Raw genomic sequence first — 18,569 nt, forward strand, 5'->3', positions numbered from 1 at the left:
AAGAAAAACAAATAACAAATAAAATTAAACCTTTGTTCAAACTGTGAATGTAAAAGTTCACCACAGGGTTGTCTTGTAGTTTTCTAATTTGATCATGACATTATAGTACTGATCTATTGACAGGACTATAAAATGAGGGTTTCAGTGAGTAGACTATTTCTAATTTGCTTTAGAAAATGTTTTATTATTTACTGAAGTCAACTAAATCTTTAAACTATTGGAATCACTTTGAAATACTTTGATATCCAAAAAAGAATAGGAAATGAAGTAATCTAGGTAGGTAAGTAATCTACCTAGGAAGATGCTAGGTAATAGTGTATAAGAGAATCACAGAGTTGATTTTCCAAGAGTTGCAAATCTGTTTATAGTTTTCAAAGGGTTAATGCTGTAAACATGTGTGTATGTATGCATGTGTGTGTGTGTGTGTGTGTGTGTGTGTGTGTGTGTGTGTAATTTCATCAATTTTAAGTTCTTTAATTCTAGTCCAGAAATACCATGTATTATCAGTCTTTCTTCTATGGGACTCAGTAGGTAAAGACATAAAAAGCAATTCTTGAATCTCACAGCTGTAATAAAGAGCTTTTTGCATTTTATTGCGTGCTTAATTTGCATTTTAACACATAATATATGATTATCATATAGTGAATTTTTCATGAAGATTCACAATTCTTTGAAATGATTTTTTTTTCATTGAGCATATGACAATGTAACACTTTTTCTAGTCTTCAGGGAATAATATTTCCTCTTCTTAGTTTTGAATAATTTTAAAGAAGTGAATATAATCTTCTTTAAAATGAAAATTTTGTCCAACGGCCTCAAAGTATATGAGATTTTGAAATAGACCCACAGTCCAGCAACATATGAGATGCACTACTAAAAGTTAAGAACTTGGTCTCCTGTTCATAAATATGATTTCACAAGTATTCATGGGACACTTACTGAGTTACAGATGAAGTATGGTTGTAATTTTCCTTTATACAAATTACCATGTTATTGAAATAAAATGTTTCACTAACACATGCCCTTTTTCTGGAAGTTCTATAATTTTATAAAATCATACACAAGCATGACATTGCTTATTTGTTTTCGTAAGGTTGATATTTTCATAAGGTTGATTTTTAAAGTCAATAATTGATTGCTGTCTCTTTATTATTATGCCTAAAATAACTGAAGATGAATCAAATTTAGTGCTTAGAGATTAACCTAGAAATGCTTAACCTTGAAGATAAGTGAATGTGAGCTCATATATCTCATTGAAATGTAATGCAGTACAATGCAATGTAATATAATAAAATAAAATAGAAAAATGTAAAGTTTTCTTAGTAATTCCATTCTGTGTCACAAGATTTACAGTCTATCCAATGCCAGACACTATGACAGGTATCAAGTATTAAAATTCAGAACAACATTTGTTTAGAGCACTTTATCATTTTATATTTTATATTGCTTTGTTTTATTGCATTTGGACCACTATACGAAAATATCACAAAAGAGGTAGCTTTTACAACAAAAGTTAATTTTTCTAATATTCTTTGAGGCCCAGAAGTTAAAAAGCAATATACCAGCAGGTTTGTTGTCAGATAAAGGTTTGGTCTTGCACATAAGAGATGGCTTCTCACTGAGTCTTCATATGGGGGAGGGGTAAATGTGCTCCTTCAGGCTTTTTAATAAGGGTACTAATCCCATTCATTGGATTCTTCCTGCCTGTCCTAATCACATTCTGAAAGTTGTATATGTTAAAATCATTGTTTTGGAGATTAGATTTCAATGTAAGTATTTTGGGATGGTTACCACTATACATAGCTATAGCACTATCTTTGTAAATTTCAGTAATTTTCCTAACATTCACAAACCTTAAGTTTTCTCATACATAAGAAGAAGCTAATGACTTTGACATACTTGTTGCATTTTGTGTGTGTGTGTGTGTGTGTGTGTGTGTGTGTGTGTGATATTTAAAAGAGAAATGAAACTAAAGTTTTTATTCTCAATCTATAAACCATCCATGGAGATTTGCTTTTAGTAGAAGGGTTTGGAAAATATTTTATATGTAGATTCCATATTTTATTTTCTCTTCATATGGCAAAGAAATACGTAATAGTTGATTGTATCAACCTGAGAAGTTTAGAAGCTTAACTAAGTTGACTCAGCAATGTTGGAGACCATTATGAAGTGGCTCTAGCAGGATTTAAAATTAACTGATTGGCTTTCTATGTTTATCTGTGAGGCTGTCCTAGCCTCGGCCCCTTGCCTGGCAATGGGAGCTGATTCATAGTAAGTGACCTTATATGAATCACTCGTCCTGGCTGAGGCCTGTAGTGGCCTGTGAGGCCAGAAGTACCTCAAAAGGCTCCAATACTAGTTAAATAAACAGAGACTGTAGCTGAAGGAATTTCAGTCCTGCAGTCGCACTCCTACTATAAATGCCATCCTGGTTATAAGACAGTTCTCCTAAATTGGCATAACTTATTACTTGGAGAAGTCTTTGAAATGACTCCCAAGGTCCTGCTCACTTCCATGCTTTCCTCAGTTTCCTGGGTCTTTGTTTTGGACCTAACAAGAAGGGCAGTAGAGAGAAGCCTTTGTCTTTGCTTTCAGAGTTTCATGTTCAGCTAAAAGGTTTTGATCCTCCTGGAGCCCTAAAATCATATCGCCTGTCTAAGTTTTTTTAAGCCTCCACCTTACACTCATTGGGAGATTGGGGATCTATGTCAGGACCCAATACAGCAACTCAACCTATGGAGAGCAGAGGACACACCAAAGGGTGGCTCATCACTTGGATGGTATGAAGAAGAGATGAGGAAGAATGGACTTGCTCCTGTTCTTTAGAGGAGCTTCTGTCTTTGCCTTCAGCTTGGATATAATCTTCTGGCTTCTATCTCAGACTCTTCGATTCTACGTCAGATCCTTCAACCTTCTGGTATACATTATTAAACCTCCTTTTATAGATCAATTGGCCTCCTGATGTGGACTTGCACAAGACACTGTAGTGGACTCCAGACCTTGAACTGAAACCTTCAGTCTGCAGCATGCAGACACCCTCTGCACAATTTCTCTTCAGACTTTGTGGCTGCTCATCATAAGCCAGTCTTGAAATTTCTTATACATTTGTATACCCTGTGCTATATCTATTTCTCGAGTAAAACACTGGCTGATATGGAACATCAACAAATGCAAATTGTTGAACTACCATAGAGATGAGGAGATTGAGGAAATCTTTGCTGAGGAAGTACCATTTTGAGAATCTAAAAAAACTTTCATAGATTAGGAAAAACAATTGGAATATTGCACACAGACGAAGTTTAAAAAGACAAATACAGGGGATATAGCATGGTATGAGGTGGTAGTGACATCAAGAAATTCAAAGTGGTGGGAGCATACACTGCAAAGATATCAAGCACATTTCAATAATGTGCATATTTCAAAAAATTGTTTTTCCCATCAGGTACAGATGATGTCCTTCTTTTCTTGGTCCTAAAAAACTTTGTATAGTTTATAAAGGCATATTACCTATTCGAATAACTTTTATTCATATCAGACACTAATTTTGTGAATGAAAATAAAGTAAAATAAATTATGGTTCTTTGTTTATAAATCAAATTGAAAGAAAGAGGAAGTAAATAATTAAATCATGGTTCCATGATGCTTCAGTCGAGAAACAATCAAAATGAAGTGGGAGTAATTTAAAACTGCTTGTGATAAATGTTTTATCTGATTATCTCCCCTAACCCTCAAAACAAAATGCAGAGTCCAGATATAGAAGTGACTAAAGAAAAGTTGTAAAAAAATGTCAATTTGAAATCATCAGATAAAGAAAACATAAAGAATCAGAGTTGAATATTTCAGAAAGAAAGAAATTCGGTAGTGTTGATGTGAATTTGGGGGACAGATTTTCTCTACCAATAGATTTATTTTTTCATTGCAAAGGCTAGATAGATTGCAGAGGAAGTATCAATTGAAGCCTAGGTGAATTCACAGTAGAAAAATATTACTTTCAAGGCTAACAAGGCAGTTAGGAAGTTGCGGTTTGTCTAAATGTCCTCCCAAAGTCTCATGCAGTCATGGTGGGGGCATTTCTAGGGTGACTGAGTTGAGTGCTTGTGATTGGTTCACTGTTCAGCTCTGGGATTGGTAGTGTGAGAGCTGCACCCACCAAGGGCGGGTAACTCCCATATAATATAAAGCAGGAAAGAGGCCGTGCTTTCCCATTTTTGCCCTTTCCACTCTTGTTGCTTTTGGCCACTATGAGCGGTTGCCCTTTAGCCATGCCACCCTGCCTGTTGAGCCACCTGAATATGGACTGAATACTCCAAACACTGTAAGCTACATAAACTTTTCCTTCTCTCATTTTGGGTGTCAGGTATTTTGTCTCAACAATGACAAAGAAAAGTGACCAAGACACTAGACTTGAAGTACAGAGTTAGAGATGCTGTTCCAAGACAGTCATTCAAAAGCATCCCGTAGTTGTTTAAGAAGGTAAGACTAAATCTTAGCAATTCTTTTATGAGTGGATTATGGTAATACCTGGTACCCAAAAGAAGAACAGGATCTTAAAATGTCCTCAAGCTTTCAGCTGAGACCTTTTATTTATTTCTAATGTTGATTATTGAGTCCTAATTTTAACTTTTTGAAATTTTTGCCCAAATTTCACTCATGTCAAGAGCACTGCTTACAGAATTAATTTTGTCAAATCTATATGTGTATTTGCAATAAATGGGAGATCACTACCTCTTCATATATAAACTTGTTCAACTATGAGCACAAGATTTTCACATTCTGACAAATTCTTTCTTCTAGATTTCTTATTTCAGCTAATGTAAAAGGGTCTCATCTATGCAGGAATGCAAAAGATATGCACCTGTGACTTCTAATTCCTTTTCTTAACTCTAAGGACTCAAAAGTAATGCCTAAACTAAGACCAAAGACTCATTTTCCACCCTAATCCCACTAGTTGATATGATGATTTGCTCACATAGTTTAGTACACTCCTAAGGATATTCTTTCCAGGTCCTCTTTCCCCATAATACAAACAATGATTATCATTTGTCATAACATATCATTTCCTATGTCTGTAATCATTGCCCCAGTGAGTTCATAAATCTTCACCATCTGACCTTATTCCCTCCAACTTCTCCCCATGAAATCAGTGCTTGCCAGTGCCATATGATCCTAGATGTGTGTATTCTTGCTCCATGTGTCCCTAGAATGTCTTTTCTATCCTTTCTATACCTATCAATACAATGATCAACCCTTAAGGAACAGTATAGATAGCATCCTTTCAGTGAAGCCTTACTAATCTCATTGTTTCCGCTTTTTTTTCCTCTCTGTCATATTATATAAGTCCTGAAGTCATATGATTGGATTTATACATAATATTGTCATGTTTCTGGATATATATCTCTATCTTTTCACATAGTGAACTCTATTAGACTGTGTTTCTGCTCCTTAACTTGTTTCCTTATAACTAACATAGGAATCCTGGAACATTGTAAATACAGATTTAATCATGTATTAACCCACAAGAAAATTTTGTTTTCTTGATAACAGCCCAAATTTAAAATAAATTGCTTTATAAATGAAAAATGAACAAATTGTATTCTTATTGGAGAATAAGCAACATTCAGAAACTTGCATAATAAAGTGTTATGATTATAAATACAAAAACTCTTACATCATATGTAAAAAACTCAAGCAGCTGAAATATTAAAGCTTTACTAAAATAAAATCTTTTTGGTTTGATTTTAAATTGGGTCTTCTTTGTATTTTGTTATGTCTCTATGTTTATTTGTTTTACCTATTTTAAATTTTATTAGCAAATGTTTATAGTAAGTTTACATTCATCTTGAAGATTACATGTTTATATAATACAGTTCATTTTAAAATTTTCCTTACCTTTCCAAACATCTCTTAATTCAACCAAAAGATAAAATTAAGAATCATATTATGTGTTACAAGTTTCTTAAATTCAAAAAATATAAATTACATAAGTATCCTTCTTTATCAATATTTTCTATTTCCAGTTGATCACACTTACTAGGGCTTATATTAGGATAAAAAAAGATTTTGCTACTATTAACATTGTACTTATAACATCAGCATGGAGAATATATTGAAAAATATAACAGTTTTAAACATTTCTGAATAAAAAATAATTTTGGCAAATATAATATTTGCTAGTATGCAACTGAATTGGTAAGTTTTCCCATTCATAGTACAAAATACCTGATATCTGCAACTTCAGGGAGGAGAAATTTATTTTGTTTCATCTTTTCTGAGGTTTAGTCTGTTATCAGCTGGTTCCAAGGCAGGAGTATCATGGCAGAAGGGCACAATGGCATAAAACTGCTTGCTTCATGGAAACCAAAAGAGAACACAATGGAAGAATGCTATGAAGAAAGAGGTCAAGAGTCAGATATATTCCTCCAGCTAATTATTCCATGACTATCTTAGACACACCCAAAGTGTGTTTTATCATCTTGTATGTCTATCAAACTAATCAAGTTAACAATTAATATTAAAGATCACATTCCAACACGGTCAACTTGACACTTAAACATATCTTCTTAAACCATATTTAATCTTTCTATAGGGACAATAACAAGTTCATAATTCCACTTAGCATGATGCTAATTTCCTGCACAAAACCAAAAATGCACTCGTTCCTTCCTAGGTCTCAAAAATACCAGCATTTCTCAGAAGTTTCAATCCATAGTGAACTCTGAGACTCTGATAAAAATGAAAAAGTAATCCCAAAACACAGTAGTGTAGGGCAAACATTCTCATTTCGAAAAGAAAGAACAGGAAAATTGTAAAGTATTTGACCAAAGCAAGAGCAAACATTAAATCTTATATGAACAGATCTGGGGCAAATGATGATAAGATATGAGTTCAAAGAGTTTGAGCAGCCCATTTTATGGCTTTGTGGGTTGCAGCTCACATGACCTTTCTCTTGGGGTAACTCCTGTCACTTCTTAAAGTACTTCTAGGCATTTTTTGATTTCTGACATCTCCAGCTTTCTGGAGTCTCCATGCAGCTTTGGTTTTATTCTCACAGTTTTGTGCATTGTCTGCTTGAAGGTGTAATTGTTAATCACTTTTACCCTATTACACATTTCTTGCTGGCCACATAGGTCTACCTAGAAAGTCTAAATGAAAGCTTCCATTACCCTATCACGCTTGCATTTTGCATGCCTGTATAATCAGCCATCATGTGGGTCATACCAAGGTCTGCTACCAGTCCAAGTAGTAGCCAGGCCATTTTGAACCATCTCTTCAATAGTTTCTCAGTGTCTGTATGATGAAAGAGAATGGTGAAATGTATCATTGACATGGAATCAATTTCCTAGGCCTCGTTTCTCAAATCAGGAGCCCAGAGGCTGTCTTTCAAATAAAAAAGTTTTTAATTTTGTAACCTTCCACCTGTCATGGTTGACGTTATTCCTAAGGTGATCTCAAAGCAGCTTGACAACAAAAAGTTGTTTGGTTTGGTTTGTTTTTTAGGGGCACTAATCTCTTTAGCAACCACATCTCCTTTGGCCCCAACTTAAATGGCGTTCATTTCTCGCCAAAAGGGAAGTTGTTCAAGACCCTCCGGTTTGCTTTTCCTCCTAATTCTCACTATACATCTGATCGAGGATTCTCATCATTGCCTGTGGCTTAGCTTTAATTTTGGACTGCCTTGAAATTTCCTCAACCAGATCAGTTAGTCTGAAATCTTTATACTCAGGCTCACACAAAGTTGTAGGTTATGAAGAAAATATAGACAAATTCTTTGTCTGAATGAAACAGTTATGGTGTGTAGCACAATTCCTAAAAGAGTCCTCATTCTCAGCTGGAATTTCAGATAAGCGTGGCCTTTAATATCCATATTCCTATCAGTATTTTTTTCAGAGCCCCTAAAGCACCCTCAAATCTTTGCTTACAGCAACATGGGTCTTCTCTAGCCTTTTTGTCGAAATTTTTCCAAATCTACTCAGAAACAAATTCCAATGACTCCTGAATTATGTACTCAGGTAGAATCACAGACATGAGACCTCTTCTTTGGTTCCAGTTTTTACATTGATCATTTTTTTCTTACTGGGAAAAATATCAAACACTTTCCAATTAAATAAAAATGGTTTTCTTTTGGCTTACAGTTTCAGAGTTTCAGTCCGTGTTACCTTATTTCAAGGTGGCAATATCGTGGTGGAAGGATGAGATGGAGCAAATCTGCTCCTTTTATGGTGGATGAGAACAGAGCATAGAAGAATGGCCAAAAACAAGAAGCCAGGTGACCAGATACAATCCCCAAGGCCATGTTTCCATGAACTGCCCATTCCAAACCAGAAGGTTGATGTCCAAATCTCCCAGGTGGCTCTCAAGCCAACTAAGTTAGCAATTAGGCATAACTGCTGCAGAATCTTTTCCTAAGTTCTCTCTAACACCTGCAAAACTAAACTAAATAATTTTTAAAGTTTCTTTTTAAACGTTTAGGAAAAATCTGAAAGAAATCACAGTCATCACTATCAGCAGCAAATACTGTGCAGTTTAAGACAATCACTTTATGGAGAGTAATGATAGTATTTTTAAAAACTACACATACTTTTAAATAAATTCTAAATTCTCAGTGCCCAGAATGCCTTTGTGTAAAATTCATGAATCACCATCACTGAGTCTGCACCCTTTTGGCAGAAAGCAAAATTTGATGAGAGATAATTACCACAGATAACCTCATAAAGTATGTTTTAGGACATTTGTGGTTGTCTACTGGTAACAAAGAATAAGCTCATCTTTTATGTAATTTTTCTTGATTCATTGCATATTAATTTATGGTACAACATAAAATGTTATTTTCTCACTAGTATTTATTCTGTAATTAAGTCAAACTAAAGTGCAATCACCACTCTATGTTTGATTTTCAATTCAAATATATTTATGTATACTCCAAAAACTATTCAATACAGTATTGGCATAAAGATTTTCTGAACAGATATTTCACTAGATAAAAATAAAAGGAAAATAAAACATAATTTACCTTGCTTTCACGTATCTCTAATTAGACTTGTACAGTGGCTTATCTAGTGTCACTTTCATTTGTTATTTAAAATATTTCTAAGACAATGAACTTCTTCATAAATTACTCTGAACAGAGGTCTTCATCATAAAAAAAGTTGCACGAATGATAAATTAGTGTGCTTCAAAGCACTTGTAAATTACCATTCAATCTAAGAATCAGAAGCCTAACTAAATGGTTATTATAAAAATAATAAAGTGAAGATGAGGGAACAACCTACAGGCTAAAACTTCTGACAAAATACTTCATTTAAAAGAGAAACACTACTTTTCATATTACCTAATCGGATAGCAGAACCATTGAGTGGGCGAAAATAACTTTAGGAAACTACAAAACAGTAAGTGGAAATGCAGACATTTTTTACTGAATAACAAAGTGATGAGATTGTCTTCTAGAAAATGATAGTTCACAAAAATTAAAATCTAATTTTTTTTAAAAGTGAAATGTATGTCTAGAATTTTTGGAAGATAAAAAGTAATCCCTGTTTTTCCCCCTAAGGAATGTTAGAATCAATTCTCCCTAAAATAACAAGTGGAGTTTTTGTTTCTACTTTATTATTAAATTATTCCTGTAATGCTTAAGAATTTCACGTTTCATAGAATAACTCAGCATAAGAAAATATTTTCCTGTTTTGTAAATTAAATCAATGAGAACATGAGAAGTTAAGCTCTTTTAAATTATAGAAGAAAGTATAGAATTAAGAATCTAAGTATTTAAAAACAGTTCATATGTAATCCATTGTAGCCAAATTTTAAGTTGCTGTGTATTAAGTGAAGTTCTTGGAATACTACCAATTGACCACTGTAGGGATTTTAAAAGATGTCTTTTTTGATATCCAAGTAAGAAATTTGTTTTTTATCTGGAAAATAAAACTTCCATGCCCGTGATCTATTCATTGGAATTTAGTTTCAAATTACAATTATTTTTTTTTCTTCTGAAAAGTAAACAGGTTAAAAGAAAAAAAGTTACTGATTCTTGCTATGTTATGAATTTTGCACACTTTTATAGCAGATATGCAAATATATACTAGTGTTTATTACAATTCAGTATCGACACAATTATTTTTTGTAACTCACCTTTAAAACATGAGATTACTTTAACATGTGATATAATTGAGGGATTAAATGTCTCTAAATTTCACAGAGGTTGGAAATCTTACTAGCTCCTGTGTAACAATGATTATGAACATCTATGAAAGCATGTAGAGACTAAAAATATGAATAGTAAATTCATACAAGAGGAAATTCCAATTACTTAATACACTTATGAAACAGCTTTATCTTTGAAAATAACCAAAGAATTGTTAATTAAAATATTAACTTGATGCACATTTTACTCCATTGGATTAGGAAACAATTAAATCATGATATTATCAAGCATTGACAGGGAAGTCAGCAGGTGGAAACAAGCTGTGTCATCCACATAGAGAAGCATTTTAAGCAGAATTAGGCAACACACATTAAGCTATTACATTCTCTATGACCTAGAAATTCTACTTCAAACTCTTGGTATTCTGGGTAGGAGAAATATTCTTGTGTTAGTCCAAGAACAAATCATGTGGCAGACATTACAACAACATGTATAATGCAGAAAAATACAACTTATTAATTATGATTAGTTTAAAACAGTAAATTGGAACTAGGTGTATTACTTGGTTAAAGAATAGTGTATGAAGAAAAGACTTTATTTTATGATTTTTATTCCTGCCTCTGGAATGAATTTACATATTTCCTATGAACTATGTGTGACCTATAAATACACAGATAATTTGGTGAGGCGTATAGTACCCAACAAACAATAAGGAGACTAAGACTGCTCATGATTAAAAGCTAAGATTAATTCTTAGAAAAATAATATTGTTTCTAGGAAAATATTTATTCATTATATTTTCTAAACAATTTTTTAATTTTAAAAATCCTTAAAGTAAATCAAATAACAGTTTTAAAAAATAAAACACTTAGTCCTAGCTTTATATTTTTAATATACTTACTATTTAGTATTCTATCTCCATTGCAATCTATTTTCAATTTTAGATAATCATTGACAGAATTACAAATTTTACATCCTTTTGAAAACAAGTTTTTTTATTTGAAATCATATTATCAAATGCATGAACAACTATATGATATTTGAAAGACACTGATTTAATAATAGATCCTATAAAATATGTAAGTCATGTTTATTATAAACAGTGTTTAGGATTATTGTTTTTACTTTTGCCACACAACACAATTTTCAGAGAATTTTGATTTAAGTGAAGATTAACTCTACATCTACAGTCTTGCTATGTTTGAAAGGGAAGAAAATTTTAAATCAGATTCTTCCATATAGAAATTTAATATGCCAACATTAAGAAATAGGCATAAACTAGTTCTTGACACTTATTTTCTAAGTTCTCTAGCCTTTCAATTCTTCAGCCACACATTGAATGAAATGCTCTTATAAAGAAGCCTTGCTTATATTCTGGAGATAGGATTCCATTTCCTTTTTAGCTGATAGCAGATAATTAGAAATTCTTGAACCCAATGGCAGATGCAAGACCATGTAATGATAAAGCTTTATAAGAATTTTATGCTCTGATTATGCAAAGATGAGGAGTGATTCTTAAGTAGTTTAGTCAATTTACATATCTTGAATACTATTAATTTTACTGAGAGCCCATTACTAATATTCATTTGTAATGATTAACAAACCATTAATTTTACCAGTTAAAGGAGTTTTGTAAGATTCATTATGCTATTTGGAAAAAGCCTTCATATTGATTGAAATATGGATAGTAAAAATACTTTTAGTAGTTTCTCCAAAGTTTAGATATCCTAAGTTAATTATTACTAAACACCATTGGAATTAAATTTCCTGATTAGGATAAATGACTAAATTTAGATGCAATATAATCTGTCCAGTATACGCATTCATAAAAACAATGAGTATGCCCAGTTCAACTAAAACTTCATGCTTCGTGTTGATTTAAAAAATTGATATGACTATGGAGGGTTTGGATTTAATTATTGTGTCACGGTGCTGATTGAGAACTGGTGTATTAGAAACTTTGCTAAACTAAAGCTTAATGAGCTAAATATTAATCTAAAGCTTAACATTTCATTTTTGACAAAGTATTTTGTTAATCTCACAAATAACTAATTTCCTCCTTTCATTATCCTGTTCTACTCCTGTAATAGTCAAATTTCTTTGTCAAGCTCCAACTCAATTAAACAGAAGTTCAAATTTAAAAAAAAATGTAGAAAAAAAAGAAGCTCAAGGTTATTTTGATCCTAGAATGTGTGCATCATTTCATGTCTCTGCAAGACTCTGCCTTCTCTTTGGATAGGTTCTTCCTAAAGCAAGAATCGGTTGTATAATAAAATTGCCATAGTTTCTCTTTCTAATATATTATCTTGAATGAAAAGAATATGTTAGAATTTGGAGTATACATTATGTAATATTTTAATTGGATATATTTAATTTTATCCTTACCTCTGAAGCAATTATTGTAGTTTGTTACGGAACCATGACGATCAACACAGGTAGGGAAAGACATGAATTTGTAGGTGGAAATCTGATTAGCCTTTCTGGATACCAGGGGTAACGGTCAAGGGGTAAAGAGTAATACTGAGAGATAAGAAGAAATAAACATGTATCCACTGCATTACTAACCATCTATTATTTCCTAATAGGATTATCATGAAATCCTTTGCAGTTTTAAATGTTTAGATAATTGAGGGTCATATATTAGCTAATGTTTTTAGGTTCCCTGGTACTGAATTTATGGATGTAATAAAAAGAAACAATCATTTTCTAGACATTGATTTAGTACACAGCTATTAAAAGGGCCGTATAAACAAGTTTTATATATCTTCTCTTTAGTCATTATTATGTCAACGTGCTAATAGCTCTAATAACTACTTGTGAGTGGGTGTGAGCAAAAAATACATGGAGAATACAAGGGGAAAGGACACCATTTTTTTTTTTTGTCCCCAGAACATAATTCCAAATTAAGTAGAGGTCATTTAGCAAAGAGAATCTAATCCTACAAGTCCCTGAAAAACACACCTGTTGTTCTCAACACAATTTTTCCTTTAAAAAAATACTGAGGAATGAAGTGAGGTGTGTCACATTAGTGTTCTTTGATCTAGTGACACAACTTTCATTTTCATTGTGAAACTAACACTCCCTTGCCACTCAAATAAAACTCAATTTTTTCAAGTTTCTTAAATAGAATACATTTGTAATTTTCCCATTTTTAATTATTCATTAATTATTCCCATATTTAATTATTCCCATTTAAAATAATTCATGCACAACTAGGCATAAACCTTCATGTTGGTCTCCCTTGCCTCTAGTACTACAGAAAAGAACAGAAGCTAATAATAATTGGTATCGTCACATTTAATTACTAGAATTAATGTAAAGACTTTGTAATTACTTCCCATAAAGCTTCTTTTTTTTTAATTCAATGAAAACAGTCCAGAAAGGCAGCTAATTTCAGAAATCCTGTGACTGCTTGCCAAGGGTGTAAGTAACCAGTGATAGTCCACATCATTGGCTCTAGTTGTAGGTTTCAATAACACTAGTGGGAACTTTCAATTTAACTTGATACTTAAAAACGGCCAGTGGGAGTTTTCAATAAACTCAATCAACGTTGAAAGCAAAGTGCTATTAAAAACATGCGTAAACATCAATTCTAGGTTTCCAGTTTATTCAGGAACTATTCTTGGTGAGATGTATTACACCTCATTCCATCCCTACAGTACTAAAAAACTATCCAAACACATAAAACTACACACAGATAGTTGTCATGGTCAGTTTCTTGTGTACTCTTATAGTATTGCATTTTAAAAATCATGCAGTTTCTTCTTAATAACTATTTTAGGATTAAAAACATATCTCTGGATTTGTGGCCTTTTGCAGCATATACGCCTAATTTTCAATATGGATGTAACTTTTGGCAATGTGACAGTTAGCACTTCTTGTATTTTGAGTATTTCCATTAGTGTCACTTCTGAATCTATCATCATTCAACTTACGTCTGCTGAAATATGCTTTGTTGATCTAGACATAAATGGGCAATGAATTGTGCTACAGATGGCTCAGAAACACACTTTATAGTGAGTAAACTTTGAATGACTGGAGAAAAATCGACAGAAATACTATAAAGAGAAATTCTACATCACTTCAATAAGCACAGAAATAAACTAAAGTCAGAACAAGAACAGAAATACCTTGCTCCTCAAAACAATTGTTTACATCCATCCAGTGGATATTCAAATGAGGATGGATATTTCATGGAAAATATAATATTTTCTGATTTTCAATTGTAGAGGATTTTTTGGCTAGTTACTGGGCTGACAGGATGTGAGAAGCCATGTGCTCTCAGAACTGATCCACGGTGGGGAAGGTCAGTGAATGAAACTGAGCCAAAGACCTTCAGGGGAGCCAGGATCTTGCTGAAGAACCCTATATAAATGCCAAGGCCAGAGGGATGAAGCGAGATGGTAAACAAGAAGCAGTGTTCTATTTATGAACCAGAGTGTGGCTGAGGCAGATTGTGAAGAAGGGAAGAGAGACGGGGCCAAGTATTATGGAGAAATACTAAACTGTGAAACACTAATAACAGTAGGTTAGAAAAAGTTTCAAATGTATGTAAAAGTTACTGAAGTTATGTCTAAAGGTAAATTCATAATTTTCACAAAATAACCATTCTAAAATTTCTTATAAATGAGCTATGGAAATTCTTAAAACAAACTTGAATCTCCTTTTCTGCTGTTATTGGCCTTTGTTTTTCTGTTATTTCAAGGGGCTGAGTCCTGTTTTACTCTTCTCTTAGTTGCTGCTCCAAACACCCGATTCTTCCAATATTTGGGAATAATTTCACATTTATAACTTTCTCTTCTCATTTTTCTCTTAGGGAAATATGCACAGATACTTTTGAGCATTCCTTTCTCTTTGCTTTTACTTTGACAAGATTACATTTAATGATGAAAACACTACATTATGCTGCCAAATTTGTAAATTTCTTCTCTCTTCTTTGCCAAATTCTTTTTTTCACAATAAACTTTTCTTTTTTATGTTTCTTGGCCTTAAAAACTTACCAAACAACTGTGAAGAAACAAATTTAATCTATGGGGATATTTCTTATTTTTTTCTTTGTTGTCTCTGTAGTATTTTCCTTAAAGACCTGGTTATTTGTTTTTTTTTTTTTTAATAACTTGTTTCTCATTCATTGTTTTCATTCATTTAATAATAAAATATAAGTTCAAAGTGCAATTTCTAGATTGATTTCTCAACACGTACCCCTGACTTTCAATCTGTCAGAAATTCTTCATGGTGTGTGCTTCTTGATCAGCACGGACGTGTAAGTGGCTTAGATCTCTTTCCTTAGAAGTAATTTGCCAATGTCTGTGCTCTTGATAAGAAGTCCAACTGGCAAATGAAGGTACTGTTTGAGCTTCAAGATTTCAGGACAAACTTTTGAAATTACAGGTAGAGATGTGTCATGCTCCCCCTAACCCTCCTGTGTTCATTAAATAAAGTGAAATACTTAGAAGGGCAACACTGTCTTAGGACACATCATTTCCTGTGAAGGTGCAGTTTCTAGAAACAGCTCCAATTTTTATCTTGAGAGAAACACTGGGGACTGAGACGTTGTGTAATCTGAGTTGAGGAATGGAAAATGTGTAAATTGATCGTCACTTTACCTTAGAAAACGCTTTAATTAATCTAGTTATTTTCTGTCCCTCTACTCATTCCTATTCCCTAAAGTTATCTATTTCAAATTTGTAAGACCAAAAAAAAATTCTTTCATCTCTTCTCTTGTCTTCTTTATGTTTGCATGCTTGATGGCAGTTTCTTCCATTCTGATTATTTTCTTGTATGTATGTCTTGAATGCTCAGTGTTAGAAATACTTTGATAGTGTTTGCATATTAGTGCTCTACACCTGCTATATGCACTATTAAGAACTTTACCATTATATGCTTAATTTTCATCAAGTTTTAGGTGGAAACAGAAGCCCATTCTGGTAGCTTCATTAGCTAGACTGAACTAAACTCTTCTGGCATGATTTTCTCATGCAGTGGTTCTTTGCATTTCCTGTTCTTGTGGTAGCAAATCACCACAAACATAATGACATGCAGTAACAAAAATGTTTTCCTAAAGTCTGGGAATCAAAAGACTGAAAAACAATTCTTATGGTTGGGTAAACCACAGATTTCTTTCCAGTGGATAGTCAAAGTCAGAATCCGTTGGTTCCTGTTTTTACATTCTGGGTGGTATCTGCATGCGGCATCACTCCAAGGGTGACTTACTTGCCACCACTCCTTCTCTAATTCTCTTGTCTCCCTCTTGCTCTTATTATAGTCTTTGTGATTACATTGGGCCTGTATGGATAATCCAGAATTAACTTCCTGTATCAAAACACTTAACCTATTATTTCTATGAAGCCCCTTTTGGCACCCCCTTTAGGGTGATCTATTCAGTTGTTTCAGTTACAGCAATATAAATGTCTGTGAGTAGCCATCCCTCCATCTACCACAACAAAATACATGTGCTGTGCCATCAGTTAGTATATAATGTAACCCATACAGATATTCCATACATCATAAGTCACAATTTATTTAAAAAGTTACCAAGTAGTACTTAATTTACTAAACATAAACTAATTACTGACATAATAAGGTAGTATGAACAGAAGATAAGTTGAGGGAAAATTAAAAAGGTTTCCTTTGAGACATCTCTATTCAACTAATGATAAAGCTATACTTTGGATTATTTCTCAGTGTTGAAACTGGGTTAAAAGTTAAGAAAACTCAAGATTGAGGTGGCATTATAAATCTTTTTTGACAAGTGAACTATTATTGCTTTATATAAAAAAATACCAAAAAGAAAATATTAGAACTATTTGAGATTTTATGTGTATGTGTATTAGTATGTGTATATATATATATATATATGTATATGTATATATATATATACATATATGTATATATATCAAGTCAGAGTCATACCTGAAACAATTTCCTCTAGATTGGTTAGGGATTGATGAAGTTAACTAAGAGAAATCTCAGAGCCTACATGATAAACAAGGCTAACTTTAATGTTTTCTTATATTGTCTACCTTTGAGAGTCCAGTTTGTGTTCTTAGAAGCATAGCAAGCACTTGTTGATACATTAATCGAATTATCAGAAGCAGCAAATGAAAATATTTGGGAGAAGAGTTTGTGATGTTCTTTCAGGTTCTAGGGCAATATTTTTGCAAAGTTCAATAATATCAGAGCGGTTTATATTTGTGATAACTACAGTAACTGGCATTTCTCCAGCATAAAAAAATCAAGTTGATCAGATTTCATCTTAAGAATAATTCCTTTCTTAGTTAATAAAGAAAATACAGAATTAATCTCTGAAGATCTTAAAGGCACTATATACTTAAAGACACTTACAATCTCTATATATTGATGCAGAAAAATGTCTAATGTATGTATTGATTTATAGTGAAAAACTTGTCTTCACAACTAGATTGTTTACCAAAAGCCTATTCCAGTGAACCTTCAGGTTCCAGTTAATAGACATATTATTCACAAATTCCATAGAACTACTGTTCAAATAATTTTAATATTGAGCAGACATTCTCCAGCTCATGCCTATCATTGTATATGAGTGATTTCAATTGCTAGATTAAAGAATTGTACAGAATTGCAAAAGCCATGTGTCATTAAATCACTGAATTTAAAAGAAGAAGTCTGTGAAACCCTGGGGTGCAATAAACAACAACCCAATGTGCTGTGAAAACACATTAACTTGGAAGGATCTGCTTGCCACCACCATCTGATCCTGAAATAGAAAAAAAAAAAATCAGAAAACAAACAAAAGTCCAGCAGAGGTGCAGCCTGTTCCATCTAAGCAGTACAGCAATAAAAGATGACTGGGTCAACAGTGTTAGGCACTGGGAAGTACAGATGCCCCCTATGTAGAGCAAGGAGCTATCTATGACTACTGTCCTACAATAAAGAGCATGCGGAGAAGGTAACCATTCCTACACAGTGGTTATTTTGTAATGCCTAACATTTCTTTTGTAATGGCTAACATTTCTTGTTTTACTTATAAAAATGCTAATGTTCTTTGGAAAAAGGCTAACAAATGTCCCAAGAATTTTCCTGTATAACACTTATGTAATGAGTTGATTCCTTTAAAAAAGTATTCATTTGAATCATGAAATTTAATTATATGTATATTTAGCTGATAATTTTTAACTAGAAAACACAATTTTGTACTATTGAGAAATAAATGGAAGATACCTTCATAATTTCTGAATACATTTGCAAGTTTTTCTATACCAGAAAATAGTTGAAGAAAATAAAATGTTAACTTATTTTGGCACAATATTTTGAATTGCTAGGGAGGAGCTTCCCTAAGAACCAATGAGGGCAGATTGTTTCATGGCTTCACCAAACACTTTCTGTTCAATTTATATAGCAATTTAAGAATGCACTAGTTATTGCATAAGGGATTTTAGAGAAGACATATAAA

The sequence above is a fragment of the Cavia porcellus genome, unplaced genomic scaffold, assembly GCF_034190915.1.
Source record: "Cavia porcellus strain 051 isolate PalLab524CR breed Dunkin Hartley unplaced genomic scaffold, mCavPor4.1 scaffold_15, whole genome shotgun sequence".
NCBI classification, from domain to species: domain Eukaryota; kingdom Metazoa; phylum Chordata; class Mammalia; order Rodentia; family Caviidae; genus Cavia; species Cavia porcellus.